Below are 27,339 nucleotides of genomic sequence, written 5' to 3'. Positions count from 1 at the left end.
ATCTTGAATCCCAGCCTCGCTGCTCACCTCATCTCAGAGCAGGTTTCTGTGGTCAGATGATGCTGTGGTAATCTCTGTAATGTAAATTATTTATAGATTGTAACATGATGGGCCGGCTTGTTGGGGTTTCTATCCCACCCGGTACCCCACAACCGGCAAATTCCAAAGAAAATCAATCACACAGAGATCTTTATAAATTATAAAGCTGATTGACCCATTAGGTCAGGCTACTTATTAGTTCTTATAACTTATGTTACCCCATTATTCTGATCTTTGTTAGCCATACAGCTCAATACCTTTCTCAGTGTGACAGCTTACATGTTGCCTCTTCGGTGGTCTGCGCAGGAATGGCTGAGGAACCTCTCTGCTTCCCAGAATACTCCTGTTCTCATTGTATCACCTTTACTTCCTGTCTGGTTTTCCCGCCTATACTGCTTGCCTGGCCAATCAGCGTTTTATTAAAATATGATTGACAGAATACAGACAATTCTCCCTCACCATTTCCCTCTTTTTTTTTTTTAACAAAGAAAAATACCCATACTCCTTTTGTTGGGAATGTGGGCGTAGTATTTCAGGCTACTTCCTGCTGGTTGGGGGTGCTGATAGTCTTATGGGGACCTAAAGAAAACTTAGAGTTATAATCAAGTCATGACTGGAGTATCCTGTGAGTCTCGATTATCTCAGGCGGCAGTCTTGAATCTGTTCTGGATGTAGAATCTGTCTTCTGGGCCATCTGTTCCTATCGGAGATTTCTCAGGTGGCCTTCCTTTATTGAACCTGATTATTCTTAACTCAGAATGAATCCACAGTCTCTCATTTCCTGTGGAAACAAAAGCACAGTCTCTTCTCCAAAGTAACATACCTTTTGACTTCAATTTTGAAGCCAAAGTATTTTCAAAATACCTATCTTGGGTTAGTTCAGCAGCATTTATAAACAAAAGTCTTTTAGCAGCTGTTGCTCCTTCCTCAGCATTCAAGCAATTCAAAGAGAGCATAATAGCATACAGTATCAAGATTTTTTTGTGTATTTTCCATCTTTATGCGGCTTTATTTTAACCTCTAATTTTTTTTATTTTTACTTTTAACATTTGGCTTTTCAAGACAGGTTCTCTGTATGTATCTTTGTCCTGGAATAACTCTGTAGACCAGGCTGTCTTTGAACTCACAGAGATCCTCCTGTCTCTGCCTCCCCAGTGCTGGGATTAAAGGTGTATGCTACCACACCTTGAACTCACAGAGATCTGTCTGTCCCTGCCTCCCAGGCATTGGGATTAAAGGTGTGTCCTACCGCACCTTGAAGTCACAAAGGTCAATATACCTTTCCCTCCCAGGCATTGGGATTAAAGGTGTGTACCACCACACCTTGAGGTCACAGAGGTCAATCTACCTCTACCCCTTGAAGTCACAGAGGTCAATATGCCTCTGCCTCCCAGGCATTGGGATTAAAGGTGTGTACCACCACACCCAACTACTCTCTTTCTTTCCTTTTAACTTTAACTTTAACTTTCAGCCTGCATATACACACTGTAAACCATTTAGAGGTTTTTTTCAACTTTGAATCTTTCTTTTACTGTATATCTCTCTTTTTCTGATACATGAACCTTTAATTTACTAAGCAATATGGAGAGCAGTGGCTTTGATGGCTAGATCCAGCCCACTCCCCAGCTCTCCAGTCGCATGGCTGAGATACCAGCCAGAGCTGTGCTCATTGCCACAACTCTATGGTGTTTTAAGGTCCTTGCTAGCAAGCAAGCTGCAACATTCTGCTCACAGACCACCATACAGGGCTGGAGAGATGGCTCAGCAGTTAAGAGCATAGCCTGCTGTTTCAAAGGTCCTGAGTTCAATTCCCAACAACCACATGGTGGCTCACAACCATCTGTAATGAGGTCTGGTGCCCTCTTCTGGCCTGCAGGCATACACACAGACAGAATATTGTATACATAATAAATAAATAAATAAACAAACAAACATGCCCCACGTTGGGCGCCAATTATCGATGGATCAATCCCACACCAGTTATGTTTTAAGGGGTTATTTATTTTGGGGGGTAAAACTTACATACACCATAAACCGTCAGGAAGGGAGCCTAGTCGCTGGAGCAGGAGCCAGGAGCAGGAGCCGGGACCAAGCGCCAGAACCAAGAGAGCCTGATCCGGGATCTGTGGCTCTTTTTAAAAGAGAAATATACCACACCCCAGTGGGCTGGTATTTCAGCGGCTATTGGCTGACGGAGTGGAAGGCGCTCCCCGCCGCACTGTGGGCTCGTACTTCAGCGACTATTGGCTGAGGCAGCGGAAGATACTCCCACAACAATAGATGATGAGAAAGTATGCATCTCTGAAGCAAGCCCACAGACACTCAGACACATGCACACAGATAGATATACAACAGAGACAATCCTTCCTAAAACACACATACAAAGACAGGTGGGTATGTGTATATTAATATCATATAATATTTGAAAATGTTCTTTTTCCCTCTATCCTCTCCTACTTCATGTCTCTTCTTTTCTCTCTTCCCTCCTTTCCTGATTTACTGTACCAACTCCACTTCTTTTTCTGCTCATCCAGACATGAGATTGCAGGGTCACATAACATTGTGTAATTCTCTGAAGGACCCCACAGTTTTCATAATGTCATAGTAGAACCACATTCCCGTTTCCACAGCACAAGCATCCCTTCTCCTCCATTACCATAACACTTGGTCTCATTCTTTCCTTGGGTAAATGACACTCATATCATTGGTTACAGACAACTAATTCTTTTGAGTCTAAGATCCATTTCTGTGGTTATGAAAAATGTTAGCTTTATGTAACACTTCTACCCACTTTCACTGATCAAGGTGAAGCATCCCAATCAGAAGATGGAGGGCAGAACATGGCTTGCTCATGAGGCCATCACCTCTCAACTCTGGGTTCCCAAAGCTATCTGTTAACCTCTTGACTCAAAACTTAGAGAAGTGAAAGAAAGGAGTTTGTCTTGGAAAGAAAATTTAAACTGTTCTCTTGGATGACAGAAATCTTGTTATAACCTTTAATGGGGACTACTGATATTTCAAACTCAGTATTTTTTAATAAAATGATACATACATATATTTTGAAATATTACCATTTGAGGCAAAGTTTCATATAAACTACACAAGAACTAGACCATTGGGCCAAGTCACTGCATTGAATGAGAACATTTTTTAAAAATACACTATTTTAATTAGAGGTATATGTTTCTGTGTGGGGTGTAGTGCTCATGAAGATAAACAGATACCACAGAGTCCACCAGACTCACACGTGGCACTGAGCTGCCTTCATCTTGTAGGGCTTACAATCTTCTTTGGCTTCTTTGGAAACATATGCTGGTCACTGAACAGGATCATTTTGCTCTGTGTGATGATCTCCATTTTGTTCAGGTAAAAACATATCCTAAATTTAAAATGAGGCTGTGAAAATCAAGTTTATGCCACACAAGAATGCTTTAGTGCATTCTAAACATCGAACTCAGAATCCATAGCTATAAAAAGAAATGGGTGTGGCAGGCAACCAGGTGTACCATATAGGCAATGTAGACAATGAACAATCATTGGGTCTCACAGGAAAACTAGTCATTGAGAACCAGGCCCAGTGATAGAATTTATCTAAAAATAAGTGGTACAGATTATTAGGAAAGATTCATCATATGTCAACACACCCACCCATTTACACACACCCGTACATGGAGAGCAGTGAGAGAGAAAGATTGAGAGAAAGAAACAGGGAGAGGGAGAGAGACTGGCACATAGACCAAGATAGGTGGGGTGGAGAGAGACTGAAATATAGACAGAGATATGGAGACAGAGAGAGATAAAGGGAAACACTATAATAAATATACACAACACAACTGGAAACAGAAATTTGAATAATCATTTGGATATTCAAGGATTACTACACACTATGCCTGTAGAGAAAATCCCTAAGTGTGATATAAAGAGGCAGTACAAACACAGAGAAGTCCAGTCTTCCATGCTTCTCTAAGCAAGCACTTCAGTGCTCCAGATCTCTAAGTGCTCTCAGCTCCCCCTGCTGGTCCCGTGTTCCCCACAGAGGTGTTTTTGTCTGAGTTCACAGTAACATTCACTCACTGTGTCTCTTGCACAGTAATACATGGCTGTGTCCTCAGACCTCAGACTGCTCATTTCCAGGTACAGAGTGCTCTTGGCATTGTCTCTGGAGATTGTGAACCAGTCCTTCACAGCGTCTGTAATAGTAGGAGTTACCACCATTGTAACTAATGTCTGCGACCCACTCCAGCACCTTCCCTGGAGCCTGGTGGGCCCAACCCATCCAGTAGCTACTGAAGGAGAATCCAGAAGCTGCACAGGAGAGTTTCAGGGACTTTCCAGGCTGCACTAAGCCTCCCCCAGACTCCAGCAATTGCACCTCACACTGGACACCTGCAAACACAAAGTATTCTGGTTATAAAACTGATGCAGAAGACTTTTTTCTCTTTCTCAAGTCCACACAATACACAACATCTCATCTTTATGAATTACCTTTTAAAATAAGAGCAAAGGAAACTAATATGAGCCCTAAATCCGTGGGGGGTGTCCTGTGTTAAATGTTGAACTCCTCTGCCAGAGCTGCAGGGTCAGGACAGGGCTTGATTTTATGGGCACAAAGAAGCCTTATTTGCATATCTTCCACTCATAACATCAGGCCCTGTAGTTGTGCCTGGGCAGAAGGCAGTACTCAGAGCAGATATAAGACATAATACTCACCTATGACAGTTACAGAAATTGAAGAATTAATGTAGCTTTGTGTACACATTTTCGTTGTTAGGGATTCACCACACTTTATTTAGTTCCTGTTTTACCTGATGCATAGAAAATGTTGTGTTTCCACACTTCATGTCTCTTTAAGATCAATGTGAAATTAAAAAGCTCCACACACAGCTGTGTTTCTAGATATTAGCTCTGTCTGTCCCTCTGTTTCTGCTGGACAGGGCTTCTTCCTAAGGTAAATCTTGCATAGGGTCACACCCCTCCATCTAAGAAGAACTCCTTCACTGTGATAGGAACACTTGAGACTTTACTGATGTCAGTTTTACTTCATTCTCTTTTTTCTGTTTTTATTACTTTAAAAATAATACCAATCAAAATTCCCATTTCTTTTCCTCCTCCCACTTTCCTCCTGCTCCTCCCATCCCCTCACTCACCTCCCCTCCAGTCCTAAGAGAGGCCAAGGCACCCTGCCCTGTGGGAAGTCCAAGGCCTTCCCCCCTACATCCAGGCTTAGGAAGGCATGCATCCAAAGAGAATAGGATCTGAAAAAAAAACAGTATATGCAGTATAGACAATTCCCAGTGCCATTATCATTGGTCCCTCAGTTTGCCCCAATTGTCAACTACATTCACATGGTCCAATTTGATTCCATGCTTGTTCATTCCCAGTCCAGCTGGAGTTAGTGAGATCCCCTTATCTCAAGCACACTGTCAGAGTGGGTAGACAAACCCCTTGTGGTCCTGACTTCCTTGCTCATCCAGTAGTCAGACTGATGACTATCTTGAATATCACCATAGAACCTTCATCTGGTGATGGATTGAGACTGAGACAGAGACCCACATTGGAGCACTGGACTGAGTTCCCAAGGTCCAGTTGAAGAGTGAAAGGAGGGAGAATTTTACTCAGTTCTTAGAGATGATGTCCTATAGCATCAGGAAGTTTGCAAATGTGATGTTTCTTGTTACTGTCTGTCTTTTCAGTGGTTGCTATGGAGATAAGTTTATATTTGAAGCACTAAATTGTTTGCATCCTGAATTTCTCCCTATGACCACCTTTTACTCCCCACTCTTCCTTTCTCTTTCCCACCTCGATACCAGGCAACACAAGGCTGTCTTCATGCTGTCTTAGGTCAGTTTTTATTTCTGCATATTTATATAGTCAGCACAATGGGAACATTTAATACATTTTTTGTAACAAAACACAAGATTTTCACATCAATTTTGTATTTTCAGAAGACTTTGTTTTTATTTTCCCAAATTTTCATGCACTCTACCCTCTCAACCCCTTTCTGTCACTACACCCAACTTTTCCTTTCATAGCCTCATTATTACCCTGTGCTTTTTCTGTCATGTCCTTCACTTAAGATGTCTTTTTTTTTAGTAAATTTTATTAAATTATAAAAGTTTCCATTTCCGCCCCTCCTCCCAACACCCTCCCACTCCCCCCCACTCCCTCTCCTCCTCCCTCTTCGTCCCTCAGGGCAGTCAGGGTTTCCTGCCCTGTGGGAAGTTCCAGTTCCTTCCCCCTCCCTCCAGGTCCAGGAAGGTGAGTGTCCAAACAGACTGGATCCCCAAAATTCAGTATATGCAGAGGAAACAGGTCCCAGTATCATAGTCAATGGCTTTTCAGAAAGACTTCGGGCCAGCCACATTCAGAGAATCCGGCCAAATTCCGAGAATCTGGCTAGATCACATCCTCGTTCAGTCCTAGTCCAGCTGGCCTTGGTAAACTCTCATCAGATCCGTTCCCTTGTATCAGTGGGTGATAGCATCCCTCGCAGTACTGATTTTCCTTTCACAGCCTCAGTATTACCCTGTGCTTTTTCTGTCTTGTCCTTCACTTAAGATGTCTTTTCCTGTCTTGATTTCCATTCTAGTTTCAAGTCTACAAAACAGAAGTCAGAACACCAAACACAAACTAACAACAGTGTATTCAGAGGAATAATTATGGGAGTAACAAAAGCACTACCAAAAACACAAACTGTGAAAGTCATAAAACTCAGCTGCTATGGAAAGGGCTGAAGATATATGAACCAGGGACCACAGATGACATCTTCAAGGATGTGCTTAATTGTGGCTGATATTTTTGTGGTCTGAGTCACACTATATGCCATAAAGGAATCATTAGATTGGATTTCAATGTGGAAGGTAATTTTTACCAAAATGGAAATGTTTAAAAATATAATTCTTCAACAGTTATAACAACTGTTCACTTTTATCAAGGTCCTATTAGTTTAGAAGTAGGAAACTGTGGATGGTTCATTTATTAAGCTAACTTTGAAAAGTAACATCAATTCAAGGAAGTTGTGATTTCTCTATCACTAGTTTAAAAATTAAGAGGTTTAATTAAAGATTATTTAAAATTCTCACAAAGCTGTCTTGAAAAGTTTCATAATTACAGACTCCTGTCTGTCTGTCTATCTATCTATTTATCTCTTTCTCTCTCTCTCTCTCTCCCTCTTTCTCTCTGCTGATTTGTTTGACAAGGAGCAATCAGACATCTAGAGGATTGTGTGGATGATTACACAGATGATTAGTGTATAATTAAAAGGCAAAATTAATAGGCTATGACAAGTAAAGTGTACTTTAGAGGATTTCCTTGTGTAAAAGAAAAAAATAACAAAGGTTATGACATCAAACAGTTGCAAATGTAGCATATTCCAGATGACCACTGTTTCTGGGAGTATCTGTTGGTCCTTCACATCTGCTGCTGGTCTGAGTATATAGGTTTCTCCCCAAGCTCACACTGGAGTTCTCTCACCATGTCTCTGACACAATAATGCATGGCTGTGTCCAAAGTTTGAAGACTGCTCAGTTTTATGAAAACGTCGCTATGGAGGTGTAGTGACATTTTGTTTGTGATCTAACAAATAAAGTTTTCTGATGATCAGAGTGCAGAACTAAGCCACTAGTTAGCCATAGAAGCCAAGCAGTGGTGGCCCAAAGCTTTAATCCCAGCACTAAGAAGATAGAGATGGACAGATCTCTGTGAGTGCAAACCTACCCTGGCCTACAAGAGATTGAATTTGTGAAAATTAGAAACAGAGCTCATACAAAGGTGATCCCAGCACCTTCGATTATATGCTTTTAATCTCAGTACCAGAGAAACAGACACAGGAGTGACTTGAATGGGCAAAGAGAGGAATAAAAGACAGAAGGAGACAAAAACTCAGATGCAGTCTGAAGATTCAGTCTGAGATTTCGGTGGAACAGCACACAGTCAAAGGATTTGTACAGACAGAATCTTCCCCATTTGGTCTGAGCATTGGTAGAGATAAGAACTCTCTACTGACTGAATACTCTTCTTTTTCTGATCCTTCAGTTTTTGCCCCTGATAACTGACTCAGGATTTTTACCACTAAGAACAGTTAGAATTTATGCAACAGCAAGTTTCCCTGCTGATGTTGACTTGGGATTTGAGAACTAAATTATAATTTCTGCTTCCACCACTCCATACTCTTCGTATCCACTTCAGAAACTTTCCTGGAGACTGACAGACACAGCTTACACAATAGCTAGTTAATCAGTATCCACTGACAGTTCCAGTGAGGGACAGGGTCTTAGAGGACTGTACTAGACCAGGGTCTTATTCCTTCAGCTGTCCCTGGGACAGGGCACCTGGGAATAAGTACAATCTTCCTGATTCATACACCCCACAGATGATATGCCTGGGTCTCGTTCCTGAAATCCTGAAACACTTAAAGCTTGGAGAGGTCACCAGGCAGAGAAGCAGCACCAGGACAAGCATGCCCTACTGAAGGACTAAGTGAGAAGGAGATGGGGCCTCTCAGTCCTGGGCTCTTATTCTGAGCAGGAGGGCTGCTTTGCATTGAGGGAGGTTCCTGAGAGGATAAAGGGAAGCCCTGGGCAAGGCTTGCACTTTTCCCTTGAATTTCTGAAAATTGACCTTAGTTCCTTAGATGACCTGGAGTTAAAAAAAAAGAAGAAGAAGAAACATATTTGTTGCACTGTCTAGATTCTTACTTTCTTATAAATAGGAAATTATATAATTTACACTGTACAGATCTTGAATGCAAAACATTGAGTGACTCCACAGTCATGCTGTGTAGACAGCAGAGGATATCATATCCTAAGTGCATATCCTTTTTAGTTCCAAGAGAGGTTTTAGGGATAGAGGAGTGTTGAAATTTCCTACTATTAAAGTGTGGGGTTTGATGTGTGCTTTGAGTTCTAGTAATGTTTCCTTTACATATGTGGGTGTTTTTATATTAGGGGCACAGATATTCAGGATTGAGACTTCCTCCTGATGAATTGTTCCTGTTATGAGTATAAAGTGTCCACTCCATCTCTTCTGATTGATTTTAGATTGAAATAAATTTTGTTAGATATTAGTATAGCCAAACCCGTTTGTTTCTTAGGTCCATTTGATTGGAAAACCTTTTCCCAACCCTTTACTCTGAGGTAGTGTCTGACTTTGAGGTTGAAGTGTGTTTTTTGTAAACAGCAGAATGTTGGATCCTGTTTTTTGTATTCATTCTCTTAACCTGTGCCTTTTTATAGGTGAATTGTGTCCATTGATATTAAGTGATATTAATAACCAGTGGTTGATAACTCCGGTTATTTTTTGTGGTGGTAGTATTTGTGTGTTTCCCTTCTTTGAGTTGTGCTGGTGAAGGGTTCTCAGATGCCTGTGTTATTGTGGGTGTTGTTGGATTCCTTGGTTTGTGGGTTTCCTTCTAATATTTTCTATAAGGCTGGGTTTGTGGCTATGTATTGTTTAAATCTGTTTTTGTCCTGGAATATCTTATTTTCTCCATCCATGGTGAATGCAAGCTTTGCTGGGTAGAGTAGTCTGGGCTTGTATCCATGCATGGTCTCTTAGGGTCTGCAGCACATCTATCCAAGACCAAGGACACTTTTATACTCATAACAGGAACAATTCATCAAGTGGCAGACTCAATCCTGAATATCAATGTCCCTAATATAAAAGCACCCACATATGTAAAAGAAACACTACGAGAAGTCAAAGAACACATCAAATCCCTCATACTAATAGCAGGAGACTTCAACACTCCTCTCCCACCAATGGACAGGTCAACCAGACAGAAATTTAACAGCGAAATGAGAGAACTAACAGATGTAATGAACCAAATGGACTTAACAGACATCTATAGAATATTCCACCCAAACAGAAAAGAATATATCTTCTTCTCTGCATTGCATGGAACCTTCTCAAAAATTGATCACATAATCAGTAACAAAGCAAACATCCACAGATACAAAACATTTTCATTAACAACCTGTGTACTATCAGATCACCATGGAATAAAGTTAGAATTCAACAACAATTCTACCCCCAGAAAGTCTACAAACTCATGGAAACTGAACAGTCAATGACTGAACCACCCCTAGGTCAAGGAGGAAATAATAAAAGAAATAAAAGTTTCCTTGAATTAAACAAACAAACAAACAAAGCACAACAAACCAAAACCTATGGGACACTATGAAAGCAGTACTAAGAGGGAAGTTCATGCCACTAACTGCCCACATAAAGAAAACAAAGAAAGCTGACATTAGAGACTTAACAGCACAGCTGAAAGCTCTAGAAAAAATAAGAAGCAGACTCACCCAGGAGGAGTAGAAAAATGGAAATAATCAAACTGAGGGCTGAAATCAACAAAATGGAAACACAGGAAACAATCCAAAGAATCAATGAAGCAAAAAGCTGGTTCTTGAAGAAAACCAACAAGATTGACAAGCCCCTATCCAAACTAATTAAATGGCAGAGAGAGAACATGCATAGTAACAAGATCAGAAATGAAAAGGGGGGCATAACCACAGACACAGAGGAAATTCAGAAAATTGTTAGATCTTACTACAAAAACCTGTTTGCCACAAAATTGAAAAATGTAAAATAAATGGACAACTTTTTAGATAAGTACCATATACCAAAATTAAATCAAGACCAGGTGAACAATTTAAATAGACATATTAGTCAAAAGTAATTGAAGCTGTCATCAAAATCCTCTTTACCAAAAAAAAAAAAAAAAAAAAAAAAGCAAAGCCCAGGACCAGATGATTTTAATGAAGAATTCTACAAGAACGTCAGAAAAGAGCTAATACTTAAACTCTTTAATGTGTTTCACAAAATGGAAACAGAAGAGTCATTACCATACTCCTTTTGTGAAGAGACAGTTACCCTGATACCAAAACCACACAGAGACTCAATTAAAAAAGAGAATTACAGAAAATTACACAAAAAATCTCAATAAAATACTGGCAAACTGAATCCAAGAACACATCCAAAAAATTTTCCATTATGATCAAGTAGACTTCATCAAAGAGATTCAAGACTGGTTCAACATATGAAAATCTATCAATCTAATCCATCATTTAAATAAACTTAAAGAAAAAACATATGATCATTTCATTAGATACTGACAAATCATTTGAAAAAATTTAACACCCCTTTATGATAAAGGTCTTGGAGAGATTAAAGATTCAAGGTAAAAACAAAAATATAATAAAAGCAATATACAGCAAGCCGACAACTAACATCAAAATAAATGGAGAGAAACTCAAAGCCTTTCCACTAAAATCAGGAACACGACAAGGCTGTCCACTCTCTCCATACCTCTTCAATATAGTGCTTGAAGTTCTAGCAATAGCAATAAGATAACATAAGAAAATCCATGGGATTCGAATTAGATAGGAAGTAGTCAAACTTTTGTTATTTACAGACGATATGATAGTGTACATAAGCGACCCCAAAAGCTCTACCAAAAAACTCCTGCAGCTGGTAAACACCTTCAGTAATGTAGCAGGATACAAAATCTGCTCCAAAAACCAGTAGCACTCTTATACACAAAGAATAAAGAAACAGAGAGGAAAATCAGAAAAACATCAACTTTCATGATAGCCACAAATAACATAAAGTATATTGGGGTAACTCTAAGAGAGTGAAAGATCTTTTTGACAAGAACTTGAAGTCTTTGAATAAAGAAATTGAAGAGAATACCAGAAAATGGAAAGATCTTCCATACTCATAGATGGGTAGAATCAACATAGTAAAAATTGTAATTCTACCAAAAGCATTCTATAGATTCAATGCAATTCCCAACAAGATCCCAATAAAATTCTTCACAGACTTTAAGAGAACAATAATCAACTTTATATGGAAAAAACAAACAACCAGGTTAGCCAAAACAATCCTATACAATAAAAGTACTTCCTGAGGTATTACCATGCCTGACTTCAAACTCTACTACTTAGCTACAGTAATGAAATCAGCTTTGTATTGGCAGAAAAACAGAGGCATTGACCAATGAAATCAAATCGAAGACCTGGGTATAAATTCACAAACTATGAACACCTGATTTTAGACAAAGGAGCTAAAATTATACAATAGAAGAAAGAAATTAGATCTATATCTATTGCCATGCACAAAACTTAAGTCCAAATGAATTTAAGAACTTAATATAAATCTGACCACACTGAACCTGATAGAAGAGAAAGTGGGGCATAGTCTGCAACACATGAGCACAGAAGACCACTTCCGTAGCACAGTCAGTAAGAGAAACAATGAGTAAATGAGATTTCCTGAAACTGAGACACTTCTGTAAAGCAAAGATACTGTCAATAATATAAAAAGGCAATCTGTGAATGGGAGATCTTCACCAACTCCCTATCAGAGAAAGACCTGATCTCCAAGATATATAAAGAACTCAAAAAACTAGACATTAAAAATCTGAATAACCCAGTTAAAATGGGGTACTGAACTGAACAGAGAATTTTCAACTGAAGATTTTCAAGTGGCCTAATGATGAGCAACCACCTGCGCCTTGCATCCACTGGACTGATCTAATGAGAGTTCACCAAGGCCAGCTGGACTGGGACTGAACGAGCACGTGATCAAACTGGATTCTCTGAATGTGGCAGGATTCTCTGAATGTGGCTGGCACGGAGACTGTCTGTGAAGCCATTGATAGTGGCACTGGGACTTGTTTCCTCTGCATGTTCTGGATTTTTGGGATTCTAGTCAGTTTGTATGCTCACCTTCCTAGACCTGGAGGGAGGGGGGAGAAACTTGAACTTCCCACAGGGCAGGAAACACTGACTGCTCTTAGGGCTGGAGAGGGAGGAGGGCAGGGAGTGGGGTGAATGGGAGGGTATTGAGAGGAGGGGCAGAAGTGGAAACTTTTATAAATTAATAAAAATAAGAAAAAGAAAAAAAAACAATAAAAAGCTATCAAACATATGAAAGAAACTTTTCACGACTTGAAAACTGAAATAGAGAAAATAAAGAAAGCACAAGCCAAGGGATTTATAGAAATAGAAATAATAAGAAAGTGACCAGGAACCACAAATGCAAGCAAAAACAGCAGAGTATAAGAAATGGATACGTGAATCTCAAGCACCGAAGATAAAATAGAGGAAACAGACTCATTGGTTAAAGAAAATATTAAATCTAACAAAAGCTTATGCAAATTATCCAGGAAACATATGGCACCAGGAAATGAACAAACCTAAAAATAACAGATATAGGAGAAGGAAAAGAAGTCCAATTTAAAAGCACAGAAAATATATTCAACAAAATCATAGAAGAAAACATTCCCAAACTAAAGAAAGTCATGTCTATAAACATATAAGAAGATTTAAGAACACGAAATAGACTAGATAAAAAAGTCCTCTTGCCACATAATAATCAAAACACATAACATACAGAATAAAGAAGGAATATGAATAGCTTCAAAGCAAAAAGGCCAAGTAGCATATACAGCCAGACCTATCAAAATTATATCTGACTCCTCAGTGAAAAATAAAATCCATAAGGTCCTGATCAAGTATTATGCAGATATTAAGAGACAATGGATGCCAACCCAGACTATTACACCAAGCAAAACTTTCAATCAACATAGAAGGACAAACATGACATTTCACAAAAGAACCAGATTTAACTAATATTTAGCCACAAACAGAATCCTATAAAAGTACTAGAAGGAAAACTTTAGCCCAAGGAAGTTAGCTACATCTGCAAAAATACAGGCAATAGATGATCTCAAAGAAACAAGTCCCAAAGAAGGGAAACATGTACATAATAACATCACCAAGAATAAAAACTAAAATAAGAGGAGATAGCATTCATTGGCCATTAATATCCCTTAATAAAAAAGGAATCAACTCACCTATAAATAGACAAAGGCTAATAGGTTTGATAATAAAATAGAATCCATCTTTCTGTTGCAAACAAGAGCACATCTCAAACAGATAGACAGTTGTATCTACAAGATGAAATTAAAATCCTGTAAACTTTAATAATGTGTTTAAATACCTTCACAGAGATAGGGTACTTTATTTTATCCAAAAAACAAATTGATCACAAGCCAGGTGTAACATGAGGGGGCCTGTTTGTTGGGGATTTTCTGTTCTTCCACCAGGTCCCCACAATTGTTTAGTCCCAGAGAAAATTACCCAAAGGACTCCATAAGTTATAATGCTGATTGGCCTGTAAGGTCAGGTTACTTATTAGCTAACTCTCACATCTTGATTAACCCATTTTTCTGATCTATTTTAGCCATAGGCTCAGTACCTTTTTCAGCAGGGCAGCTCACATCTTGCTGCTTCAGTGATCTGGACAGGAGTGGGAGGAATCAGCTTCCTCCTCCTCAGAATTCACCTGCTCTCCTTATATCATTTCCACTTCCTGTCTGGTTTTCCCACCTACACCTCCTGCCTGGGCAATCAGCGTTTATATAAAACATGACTGACAGAATACAGACAATTCTCCCAAACCAGCCAGGAACCTGAGAAGACCAGAATAGATTCCAAGACCTACTAATTACAATATGATTTGACAGCATTTTCAGAAAGGAACATGAAACTCAGGGACAATTTTTGCAGTATGTTAGCCATGAACCTTCTGCAGACTCCTGAAGCTCACCTACTATCTCTAACTGCATTAGTTCCATGGTATAAGTACCAGAGTCTAACCAGAATCAATGATAAAACCGATGTTCATGTTTCACATGGGGATGATAGAGAGAGTGGAGGGAATCAAGGTTAATGGTTTATCAGTCTATCCAGTCCTGCATGATCTGTTGACTCTTACCAATTCCTAAATCCTGCTCTAACTGGAGAATTAACTGAGGCTCTGTTGTGAAACTAGGGACCGTAGTCTCAATGGTCTCTTAGTCTCTTCAGATTGATCCTGGTACCCACAGCATATCCAGGTCTGCCATGTATGATGCTCTCTATCTTGTTCAGATGAGCTCGAGAGTTGTAGAAAAATGAATATTACAGTGGAAAACAAGACTTCATAAATATTCAGATGCATTAAAAATTAATACAGACTAAATTCTAGGAGATTACAATGGGAAAAATGTCTTTCATACACAGAGCAAGCCAAGAAACTGAGAGGCCAATAATTCCTGGACTTGTTCACCTGCTTTGATTCAACACTCTGAAAAGACTTGTGCTAGTACTGGGGAGTCTCTATTGGCCTTTAGTATTTCCTGCTGGTCCTGAATTTCTGTAGGAAGGTTTTATACAGTTTCACACTTGAGTTCCATCACAGTGTCTCTGGTAGAGTTCTCAGTTTGCAGTTTTTCAGATTTAAGAAATCGTGGCTTTTGGGGGTGTTCCTGCAGATGGTGATCTTGGTCTTTAGAACTGAATTACAATCAGTGTTCTCATTATATCATATTATTCTCATTAACTTCAGACATTATCCTGGAGACTGGTGAAGATGACAGCTGGTTAATGAGAACACAGAGACAGTGCAGGTAGGGGTAAGGGTCTGGGTGTGTGATGACTGCGCCAGGTCAGATTCTGATTCCTTCACATGTACCTGGTACAGTGCCCCTGGGAAAAGCCAAGATCACTATCATTCAAATATTACATGCATGATGTACCTGGTTCTCTCTCCTGAAACTCTGAGACACTTACAGGTCGCAAAGGTCATGAGGTAGAGGAGCAGCACCAGGAGAGTCATGCTTTGCTGAAAGCTCTAGGAAGAAGATGGGTCTTCTCAGCCTGAGTGCTGCATTGCATTGGGGTGGTTCTTGAGAAGATAAACGGAAGCCAAGGAGGTTTTACTTTTCACTTAAAGTGACAGAATTTTGTTTGTGCTTCTTAGTAGAAATGGAAGTAGATACTCAGGAACATTTTCCTGGTTCTGACTGCGTTTCTAGTCCCTGAAAAACAAGAAATATTTAGAGTCACTCTATGCAGACATATCAGGCAAAAGATGGGAATGTTTACAGTGAGTCCACATTCAATCAATGATGGTAGAACAAGGTATCACTCACTGGATGTGTTTTAATGTCACCAAAAATTCATAACATGGATTTAGGTTGAAATTTGGGTTCATAATTGTCAGAAATAATACTTATAAAAACTTAAAATTTATTATTTAGGTGTCAGCAAAGACTTTATTCTCTTCCCTCATCCAGAATATAACTTGTGATAACGAACGTTAAGTACATGAGATCCCATGTGTTCATCTGGGAAAAAACACAATTGACTGACATGGATCCTGTCTTATTAGGCTCAGACTATTTACCTTCATAATTGGTGACACAATACATGCACACTTTTCATTGAACATCTTTATTTACAGCAATCTTCTTTTCTCTTTGTATTTTTATATCTCACTTTCTCTGGCCTCAGGCTGTGGCACATAAGAACCCAGGTTTTATGAATATTGCATTGTCGAGGGATGAGAAAGTTTTCAGTTCATAAAACCCCATGAAAAGTAGTATCATCCAGCCAGGCTTGAGGGTTATGTGATCTGAAGTAATAAGAAGGCAGAGTGATGACAAGACATCGAAGGAGGGCATGCTTGAACAGTGCATCTGTTTGTCTTCTGGAGAGGATAACCATAGGGGACAATGGACTGCAGGACTTTCTCCCATGCCTTGGTAATGTAAATCAGCAGGGAAGGTAAATGAGGAGCTCTTACCATCTTGCCTTGTCAGATTCTGGAGAGCATCCACCGTTTCTTGTGTATGGGTACTCTACACATTATGTCCCTCAGTTTGTTGTGCATAATCTGTTTTTGTGAGTGGCAGTGATGGAGCTAGACCTTAGCATAGGTGAGGCAGTGTTCCTGGGAAATACTGATGGGAAACCAAGACTATGAGTGCTGTGTTCTCCTTATTCTCTGGGATCTTAAGGAAGAATGGGAACTGAAATGTCTTCAGGGCTTGCCTAGAGTAATGGAGGCCCTGAGCCTGAAGGCAAACCTTGAATCCCAGTGTTGCTGCTCACCTGACCTCAGAGCAGGTTTCTGTGGTGATCATGTTATGGTAACCTCTGTAATGTAAACTATTTATAGATGATGAGAAAGTAGGCATATCTGGAGCAAGCACACAGATACTCAGACATATACACACAGACAGACATACAACAACAAAGACAATCCTTCCCAAAAAACAAACTTACAAGAGTAGATGGATACATGTATATTAACTCCATAGGATATTTGAAAATTTTATTTTCCCACCTTTGTCATTCATTCTACTTAAAAACAAATAACCATGCTCATTAATAATGCACTGTGATTACACTGATTCATCCCACTATCTTCTCTCTTTCTCTCACTCCTTTGAATCTTCTGTCATCTCCTACTGACATGCCTCTTCTTTTCTCTTCTCCCTTCTTTACTGTCTTCCTATACCAAATCTGCTTCTTTTTCTACTTATCAAGAAGTGAGATTGCAGAGTCACATCATCTTGTGTAATGTCTTATAACATCTTAGTAGGACCACATTGCCATTTCCACAGCACAGGCATCCCTTCTGAACCATTCCCATAATATGGTCTCATTCTTTCTTTCGTAAATGGCTCTCATACCATTAGTTACAGGCAACTCATTCTTTTGGGTTTAAGATTCATTTCTTTGGTTATTAAAAATGTCAGCTTTATGCATCCTTTTCTGTATGCTTTCACTGGTCAAGGTGAATGATCCCAAACAGAGGATGGAGGGCAGAACACTGTGTGCTCATGAGGACATCACCTCTCAACTCTGGGTTCCCAGAGCTATCTGTTAAATTTCTGACTCAGAAGAAAAATTGAGAGAGATAGAGGAAGAGTGATAGAGACTGTGACACAGACAGAGATAGGGAGACAGAGAGAGATAAAGGGAAACAAGGAGAAACACTATAATAAATAAACACAACACAACAGAACTGGAACCAAAAATTTAAATAATAATTTTGACATTCAAGGATTGCTACACACTATATCTACAGAGAAAATCCCTAAGTGTGATATGGAGAGGCAGTGCAGACACAGAGAAGTCCAATCTTCCTTGCTTTTCTGAGCAGGCTCTTCTGTGATCCAGATCTCTAAGTGCTCTCAGCGCCCCCTGCTGGTCCCGTGTTCCCCACAGATGTGTTTTTGTCTGAGCTCACAGTAACATTCATTCACTGTGTCTCTTGTACAGTAATACGTGGCTGTGTCCTCAGATTTCAAACTGCTCATTTCCAGGTACAGAGTGTTTTTGGCATTGTCTCTGGAGATTGTGAACCGGCCCTTCACAGCGTCGGCGTAGAAGATTTTTTTACTACTCTCACTAATGGATGCGATCCACTCCAGTCCCTTTCCTGGAGCCTGGCGCACCCAGTACATTACATAGTCACTAAAGGTGAATCCAGAGGCTGCACAGGAGAGTTTCAGGGACTTTCCAGGCTGCACCAAGTCTCTGCCAGTCTCCAGCAATTGCACCTCACACTGTATACCTGCAAACACAAAGAATTCTTTTTAGAAAACTGACACAGAAGACATTTTTTTCTTTCTCATGTCCACACAACACACAGCATCTCATCTTTATGAATTACCTTTTATAATAAGGACAAAGGAAACAAATATTAGCCCTAAATCCATGGTGAGTGTCCTGTGTTCAATGCTGAACCCTGACTGGGAGAACTTGGAAATTCAGGGCTTGTCTCCTGTGCCAAAGATGCAGGGTCAGGGCAGTGCTGGATTTTATGGGCACAAAGATGACTTATTTGCATGTCTTCCTGATGTAACAGGCTCTGTAGTTTGACCTGTGCAGAATGCATTACTCAGCTCAGATATAAAACATCATACACACTGAAGACAGTTATAGAAATTGAAGCATTAATGTAGCGCTGTGTACACATTTTCCTTGTTAGGGATTCACTACACTGTATTTAGTTCCCTTTTCACCATATGCATGAAAAAATGTTGTGTTTCCACACTGTCATGACTCTTTAGGATCAATGTGAAATTTAAAAGTTCCATTCATAATGTAAGTAATGTATAATAGTATCTTGATAGGAGGTTGAAATGAACATTATAATATAATAAATTTATCCTAAAATTGTATCAACATACAAAAATGTTTTAAGAAGTAGAACCATGCATGCATACAATATGACAAAACAAATTTGCCTAGATATACAAATATTACAGATGAAAATAGGAACATATTTAATATAATTTAAGTTTGTATCAATATACAAGAATCTACACCAATGTTATTTCCCTATAAATAATAAATTTTAAGTATTAACTCTATTGCTCATTATTATTATTAGTGTGAGTAATCTCACACTAATCTATTATCCCATTTAATTTCCCCCCCCTTTTTTTTAAAGAGATCCCTTAGCCTACAGAATGTTTTCCCCAACCCCAAATCCTATTCTATTTATAATCAACTGCTAAATGATGACCCTAACAATGAGAACAAATTTTGTTGGGAAAGGGGATGTTTTCTTCTAGAATTACTTCCAGCTGTCATAGAGGTGATGTTCTTTCTATGGGATCTTGTGAAAGTAAAATGATGAATAAGTTTCAAGATTACTGTCTGCTGTAATTCCAAATGATCTCCGAGTTTTCAGTAGGGTTTTTCTGAGGTTCTTACTTGAAATTCTGGGCAGAACATTGTAAAAAACCCAAAACAGGTCTTATAGTAGTAATATCAGCATCATGACGTCATATCAACCAGGTGGAGTTGTGTGGCCCCATTTTCTTCCAGAAAACTCCAAAGATTACTGCAGGAAAATTCATTGCTCATTGTGGAAAATTTAAACAATAGACATATACAGACATATACTCTATGTATATGTCTTTCTTCTTTCTGGCCCTTACCAGATGGTTCTTGACATGGACAGAAACTCTTAATTTTTTTTATTAACTTGCTTAGACTTAGAGAAGAACCGAGCCATTGTCCAGCTACAAAACCAACTCATCTATCTATCTATCTATCTATCTATCTATCTATCTATCTATCTATCTATCTATCTATCTTTAAATGTATGTATTTTGATTATTTGTCCTTACAAGTCATATTCCTTTTTCTCAGTGATCCTTATTGGATAGTTATTTTTCCTTCAGTCAGCATCCAAACATCCAGGGTCTCTTGAATTTTTGAAGATGTGTATTTTCCTGTAAAGACAAGAGAAGAATCCTTCCCCAGACCTTATAAAGTTTTCTTACCACCTGTATGATTGTCACCCCTGTTGGTGAGCTGACATTTCTCTCTCAAGAGGTTTCTCTTTTTTAAACCGAATCTTTATTAACTTTTATGGTATGCACAGTTTTTCTTCTCCTATGGAAACAAGAGCAAAACCCCTTCCCCAACACAACACATCACCTGGTTTCATTGTGATGTCAACATATCCTAGAAATACACTGGCTGTTTTAAATCAGAAGACTTTCTTATTAACCAACGTGTCTCTGCTGCTGTTGTTGCTTTCTCATTAGCTTTAAGAAAATTCAATATAAATAAAGCATTATATAATCTATTCCTGGGGGTATTTTCCACTTTTTCTGTTTGTTTAACATATCTTTTATAGTTTGATTTAATTTTTCTACAACTGCCTGACCTGTAGGATTGTGTATTATACATATAATATGCTTTATATTATAATAAGCAAAACGGTTTCATTTTCTTAGAGACATATTCTGGACCATTATCTGTCTTTATTTGTACAGGTATATTCATGTTGGCCATAACTTTTTAATAAATTGATGGAGGAAGGTTATCTCTCTATTGTGTTATTTTCATTGGTTAATTAAGAAACTGACTTGGCTTGATAGGTCAGAATTTAGATAGGCGGAGTAAACAGAAGAGAATGCTGGGAAGAAGGGAAGTGAGGCAGATGCCATCACTCTCCTCTTCAAGACAGCTGCAGGTTAAAATCCTACTGGTAAGCCACCACCTCGTGATGCTACACAGATTATTAGAAATGGGTTAATCAAGATGTGAGAGTTAGCCAATAAGAGGCTGAAACTAATGGGCCAAGCAGTGTTTAAAAGAATACAGTTCCCATGTAATTATTTTGGATAAAGCTAGCTGGGAGCCAGATGGCGGGACACAGCCCGCTGCTCCTTTTACAGAGTGGTGCCCAACATGGTAACTAAATCCACTTAAAAACCTGAGAAGGCTTTAAAAAAGGGGGAAAGAGAGTTTAACACAGCTTTGGGCACCAGATGTTGCTGCAGGGCGATCGGTAATGAAAAGTCCCCAGACTATCTTACAAAAGATACAGCTTTAATAAAACAGAAGGAAAAAATTACACAGAATCCTATCCGTCTGGAATGCTGGATCCAGGCCAAGTCAAGAGGGAGAGAGAGGGCGGGGGATTTCACCTGCCTGGTTTATAAGTAAACTTTTGCCTTAGGGCAACACGCCCCATGAAGAGGATGTGATTGGCTGAACTCCCCTATCAATAAATGTGTGATTACTGAATCAACATTTTCTGATCTCAAAGCAGTTGCCCACTGAAAACCTGAATAAATGTCAATGGTATGGTGTACATATTTTAATTTTCCAAATTCTGCAAAGTGGAACACATCCATCTGCGAAATTTCATCCCTTTGAGTACCCTTTGTGTTAGTCTCTGCAGGTAAAGGTGCTGGGTTATAGAAAGAGCAAGTAGGACATCTCTTTATAATCTCCTTAGCTTGTTGCCATGTAATAGAAAACTCTTTCTTTAAATCTTTGCTATTGACATGACGTTTCTTACGGAATTCTGAGGTCTTCAACACACTTCCTATCAATAATCGACCAATTTTTGCACTACTTTGTGCTAGGGAACCTGGCAGACCCGAATGAGAGTGGTTGTGTGTTATGTATATGGGACAAAGTCCATTCCTGATTATATCTTGAACCTGTGTGAATAATGAAACCAATTCTGTGTCATTTGGTATAAATTCAGTTGTTTCAATATACAAAACTACTCTTTCTGCATATTGTGACTCTGTAACTATATTAAGTGGTTTTTTTAATATACTTTAGCACCATGAGAATTGCATATAATTATGCCTTCTGGACAGCATTATAAGGGTTTTGTTCCACCTTACATATTTATTCTCATTTGTAACCTGTCTTCCCTGATTTATTTGCTTTGGTATAAAATTTATGGGCCCCAGTTATTGGAGCCTCATATACAATTTGGGAAAGAATCCAATAAGTTCTTTTCATATGGTTAAGTTTATTGCTTTTGGGATAATTGCTGTTAATTTCGCCCAAAATTTAGCACAAGCTCTTTGCCATGGTTCATTGCCTTCCCTTAACTTTTTCATTTCATCAGTTGTAGAAGGCACTATAATCTCTGCTTGGCTTATACCTGCTATCATACGGGTGCCAGATGAAGAAGGGAGCATAAAAGAAATATCATACTAGCTCAGAAGTGAGTATCATAGAGTGCTATTAATGTCGGGGTAGACTAACAGATCACTATCCTCTGCTGGAATGAGGAATAGCAACCAAATCCTGCAGCCAGGAAAGGAGTCCAGATGTGCTTTACATTGGCATAAATAGTATAAGAGGCCACGCCCCAAGTGGGTGGTAACTTAAAAGCTACTGGTGGTAGGAATTCCTACAGCAAGAACACTTGACACTTTTCTGAATTTTACTCAGTTCTCAGTGATGTTGTCTGAAGGCCTCAGGAAGTTTGTAAATAAGAAGTTTCTTATTGCTGTCTTCTTCTCAGTGATTGTTATGGGGACATATTTATATTTGCAATGCTCAAATGTTTGCATCCTGAAATTTTCCCTATGATCACATTTATTACCCACTTTGCCATTCCTTTTCCCATCTTGATACCAGACAACACATGGCTGTCTTCATGCTGTCTTAGGTCAATTTTTATTTCTGCATATTTATATAGTCAGCACAATGGGGACATTTAATGCATTTTTGTAACAAAACTTTTGGATCCATCTTGCATTTGAGAAGACATAGTTTTTATTTTCCCAAATTCTCATGCTTTCTACCCACCCACTCATTCCTTTTCTCTCACTACACCCAACTTTTTCTTTCAAAACCCCTGTATTATCTTGTCTTTTTTCCCTCTTTCCCCTCACTTAAGATGTCTTTTCTTGTCTTGACTTCCATTCTAGTTCCAAGCCTAGGAAACAGAAGCCGAAACACCAAACACACAGAGTCTCAAACACACAATCTGGATTTTCTATAAGGCAGAAACTGTCCTTTCCAATCTTCAACATGTTGTGTGATATAATATTTCCAGTATCATTCAAATTCCTCCATGGTTTAGAAAACACTGATGAAAGGAGGTGGGAAGAATGGAAAAAGTAGAGCACAGAGATGGATGCTGTGAAATGCTGTCTTCTGGGCATGACATGGATATCACAATCATGGACTCATAATGGTTACTGTTTGACGCAGTAAAACAATATTACACCAGTTCAGAATTATTGATAACAAAAGGGTTTTTTTTAAGGAGAAAACTTACAGATCACCATCCTAAACAACAGTGCTCTGAGCTGGAAGCAAGAGGGAGCGGGCACAGTTATCACTGCTTTTTAAACTATAAGAGACCATGCCCAAGTGGGCTGGTTTCTTAGAGGCTACTGGCTAAAGGAGAAGAATGTGCTCCCACAGCAGCTGTTGTCTATATAAACCCAACTGGGTTCAAGCCAGCCAAAACCGTGGTATAGATAGGGCTGCTAATTACTTGTCCCTACTTCATACTGAGAGGATTTGGAAATTTATTTTTCTGCACAAGAAATATAGTCACACATCTTACAGGATATGGTTACTGGTATGTTTCCTATGTTGCTGTGTTTGGGTTCACACACATGCACATATGGGCAGCACTAACTGTACTTAAATAAGTATGAGGGAGTTCCATGTTTGGAAGATATGGGAGAAATTGGTTGGAAAACATCACACATAGAGATCCATATGAAAGAGTTCCACATACAGAAAGAATAAAGAAAATTAGTAAAAAAAAACCCTGTATAGCTGAGACTTATAACAAAAATTCAGAAAACAAATGATTAAGGGACATTGGTAAATGTCAAATAACTTGGTAGGCAAATTTTTCTGGGGCCATCTTCCCATGCAACTAAGAACTGGTGGGGTACTTCACTTCCAAAAATATCTATTTTCAGACAATTCTATACATGATTTGTAAAATATCTTTTCACACTTTGTTAGCTGTTACTTGACTCTAAGCTGGCAATATCCCATCATTAATCAGAATTAGGGGAAAGCATATCATTCTTGCCTCTACCCTTAAAGGGTTCATGGTGCAATAACAATTATTCTGGTGTTAGATTATACATATGTGTCATCTAGATATCCCCCTTTCTTTAAAATTACCTAGAACGAATCAGATGACATACTAAAGGAGAAGTGAATTTCAGGATAATATGTATAAACAATTGCTACTTCTTTTCAATCCAGAGGGAAAACTTTGCCTGTGTGTATTTGTTCAATAATTTATTTACTTTAATGTGAATATGTGAAGTCTTATAATTCATGTAGGGAGGCTCTCCATAAAAAGTTCTTGATGTACTTGATCTAAAGTAAAATCCTTGGAATTAGAATAAAGGTATGAGTTCTGATATATTTTATGTCCAACAAACTCCTTAAATATTTTACCCAATCCATCCATGTAAGCTTATTTTCACACTACCCCTAGAAAATAAGAAAGTGCAACCTTTGAGTTCAACATTGTGTGCAGTTATTCAATTCAATGTTACCTGTTCTGCTGTCAGGATTCTAAGAATGTAGTAAATGTGGTCTCCAAAACTTGATCACACACTCTTGGTGTCACTGCCTGAATTTCAGGAGAAGCCTCAGCCTCAGGTGAAAAGATTCTCTGTTCCTTTTTAAACCAGCCCCAAGACATTATCATGGAGTCACAGTCAACACAACTTCTCTGAAGGACACTTCTGTAACTCACACTTGAGACACCAGGCTCTTCCAGTCAGCAACATCAGAGGGCAGAGGAGTAATTCTTAGAGCAACAAAAGCATCTGCAAACTGTGAAAATCATAAAACTCAGTAGTCTATGGGAAGGGCTGAAGAGAGGTGAACCAGGTACTGGAGCTGATGTCTGCAAAGATGTGCATATTTTTGGCTGAGAATTTTGTGGTCTGAGTTGCACAAAATGCCTATAGAGGAATCATTAGCTTGAATTTTGAAGATCAAGATAATTTTTTACCAAAATGATAATGTTCAAAAATAGAATCCTGCAGCAATCATAAAAACTGTACACTTGTATAATATCCTACTAGTTTAGAAGTAAGAAATTGTGGATGTTTCATTTTCTAAGGTAACTTTAGAAATTAACATGAGTTCAGGGCAGTTGTGGCTTCTCTATCACAAATTTAAAAGGAAACAGGATGAATTAAACATTATTCAAAATTCTTACAAAGCTCTTACAGAGTTTCATAATTTCAGACTCCTATCTATCGGTAGATAGATAGATAGATAGATAGATAGATAGATAGATAGATAGATAGAATTTGCCAATTTAGTGAATAAATGGGACCTACTGAAACTGAGAAGCTTCTGTAAAGCAAAGGACACTGTCAGTAAGACAAAAAGGCTACCTTCCGACTGGGAGAAGATCTTCCCAAAAGATGCTCTATCATACCATAAAAGCATTTGTTCAACTATGTTCATAGCAGCACCATTTGTAATAGCCAGAACCTGGAAACAACCTAGGTGCCCCTCAATAGAAGAATGGTTAAAAAAGGTGTGGAACATATATACACTAGAGTTTTACTAAGCGGTAAAAAACAATGACATCTTGAATTTTGCATGCAAATGTATGGACATAGAAAATGCTTTACTGAGTGAGGTAAGCCAGACCCAAAAAGAGGAATATGGTATGTATTCACTCATAAGTGGATTCTAGCCATAATTAAAGGTCTTTGAGCCTATTATTCGAGATCCTAGAGAAGCTAAATAAGAAGGTGAACCTGAAGAAAATCATGTACTTATCCTCCTGGAGATTGGAAATAGACATGAGTCCCAGGTAACCTCGGGTGCATGGGGGGGTGGGTGGGAGGGTTGTTGGAAGGGGAGAGGGTTAGAGAGAAGGGAGTAGGGGAGGAATGGGGAAAACTCGGGGGACTGAGATGGAGGGAGGGAGAAAGGATGGATATGGGATCAGGGAAGAATATATCTCAACTAAGGGAGTCATTTTAGGGTTTACAAGAAACTTGATTATAAATGGGATCCCAGGTCCAAGGAGAGATCCCCAGATTGTTCTCTGGACAGAGGAGAGGGTGCCTGAACCGGCTTTGGCCTATAAGCATACTGATGAAGATTTTGCTTATCACCATAGATCCTTCATCCGACGATGGATGGCGATATGGACGGAAACCCACATTGGAGCACCGGACTGAGCCCCCCATGGTCCAAATGAGGAGCAGAAGGAGGAAGAACATGAAAAAAAACTCAGGACCGCGAGGGATGTGATCACCCACTGATACAAGGGGACTGATCTAATGAGAGTTCACCAAGGCCAGTTGGACTGGGACTGAACGAGCATGTGATCCAACCAGATTTTCTGAATGTGGCCGGATTTTCTGAATGTGTCTGGCCCAGAGCCTTTCTGAAAAGCCATTGACAATGACACTGGGACTTGTTTCCTCTGCATATACTGGATTTTTGGGATCCAGTCTGTTTGGATACTCACCTTCCTGGACCTGGAGGGAGGGGGGAGGAACTTGAACTTCCCACAGGGCTGGAAGCCCTGACTGCTCTTAAGGATGGAGAGGGAGGAGGAGGGGGATGGGGAAGTGGGAGGGTGTTGGGAGGAGGGGCAGAAATGGAAACTTTCATAATTTAATAAACTTTGAAAAAAAAACAGATTTAAAAAATACCTGTCCACAAATCCAGCCCTACAGAAAGTACTAGAAGAAAAACCCCAGCCCAAAGAATCTAACTGCACACACCAAAACACAGGAACAGAAAACCTCCCACAGCAAAATACAAAAAAAAGGAAATAAACATTATGACCAAAAAAAAACCCAGGAATTCACAACCACTTTTCATTAGTATCCATTAATATCAATGAAGTCATTTCTCTGATAAAAAGACACAGGCTAAGAGAATGGATATGAAAACAGGATCCAACCTTCTTTTGTACCCAAGAAACACAACTAAACCTCAAAGACAGACTTAGAGTAAAGTGTTGGGAGAAGATTTTCCAATCAAATAGACCTAAGAAAAAAGTGGGTGTAGCTATCCTAATATCTTACAAAATTTATTTTAAGCTAAAGTCAATCAGAAGAGATGGAGAAGGATACTTTAGACTCATAATACAAACAATTCATTAAAATGAAATTTCAATCCTGAACATCTTTGCCCCAAATACAAGAGTACCCACATATGT

General features: G+C 39.0%; 1 pseudogene across 1 annotated transcript; it reads right to left on the bottom strand.

Moving 5' to 3' along the window:
- Positions 1-18,067: 18,067 nt before the first annotated feature.
- Positions 18,068-18,700, bottom strand: LOC148120387 (immunoglobulin heavy variable 3-21 pseudogene; annotated as a pseudogene). The gene is made up of 2 exons (XR_015739271.1): positions 18,550-18,700; positions 18,068-18,450 (listed from the first exon to the last, which is right to left on the bottom strand). The product of XR_015739271.1 is annotated as an immunoglobulin heavy variable 3-21 pseudogene (transcript).
- Between the last annotated feature and the right edge of the window lie 8,639 nt (positions 18,701-27,339).

The sequence above is a fragment of the Myodes glareolus genome, chromosome 11, assembly GCF_982192425.1.
Source record: "Myodes glareolus chromosome 11, mMyoGla1.1, whole genome shotgun sequence".
NCBI classification, from domain to species: Eukaryota; Metazoa; Chordata; class Mammalia; order Rodentia; family Cricetidae; genus Myodes; species Myodes glareolus.
The sequence above is the reverse complement of the archived record's forward strand: the minus strand, read 5'-3'. Positions and strand labels throughout refer to the sequence as shown.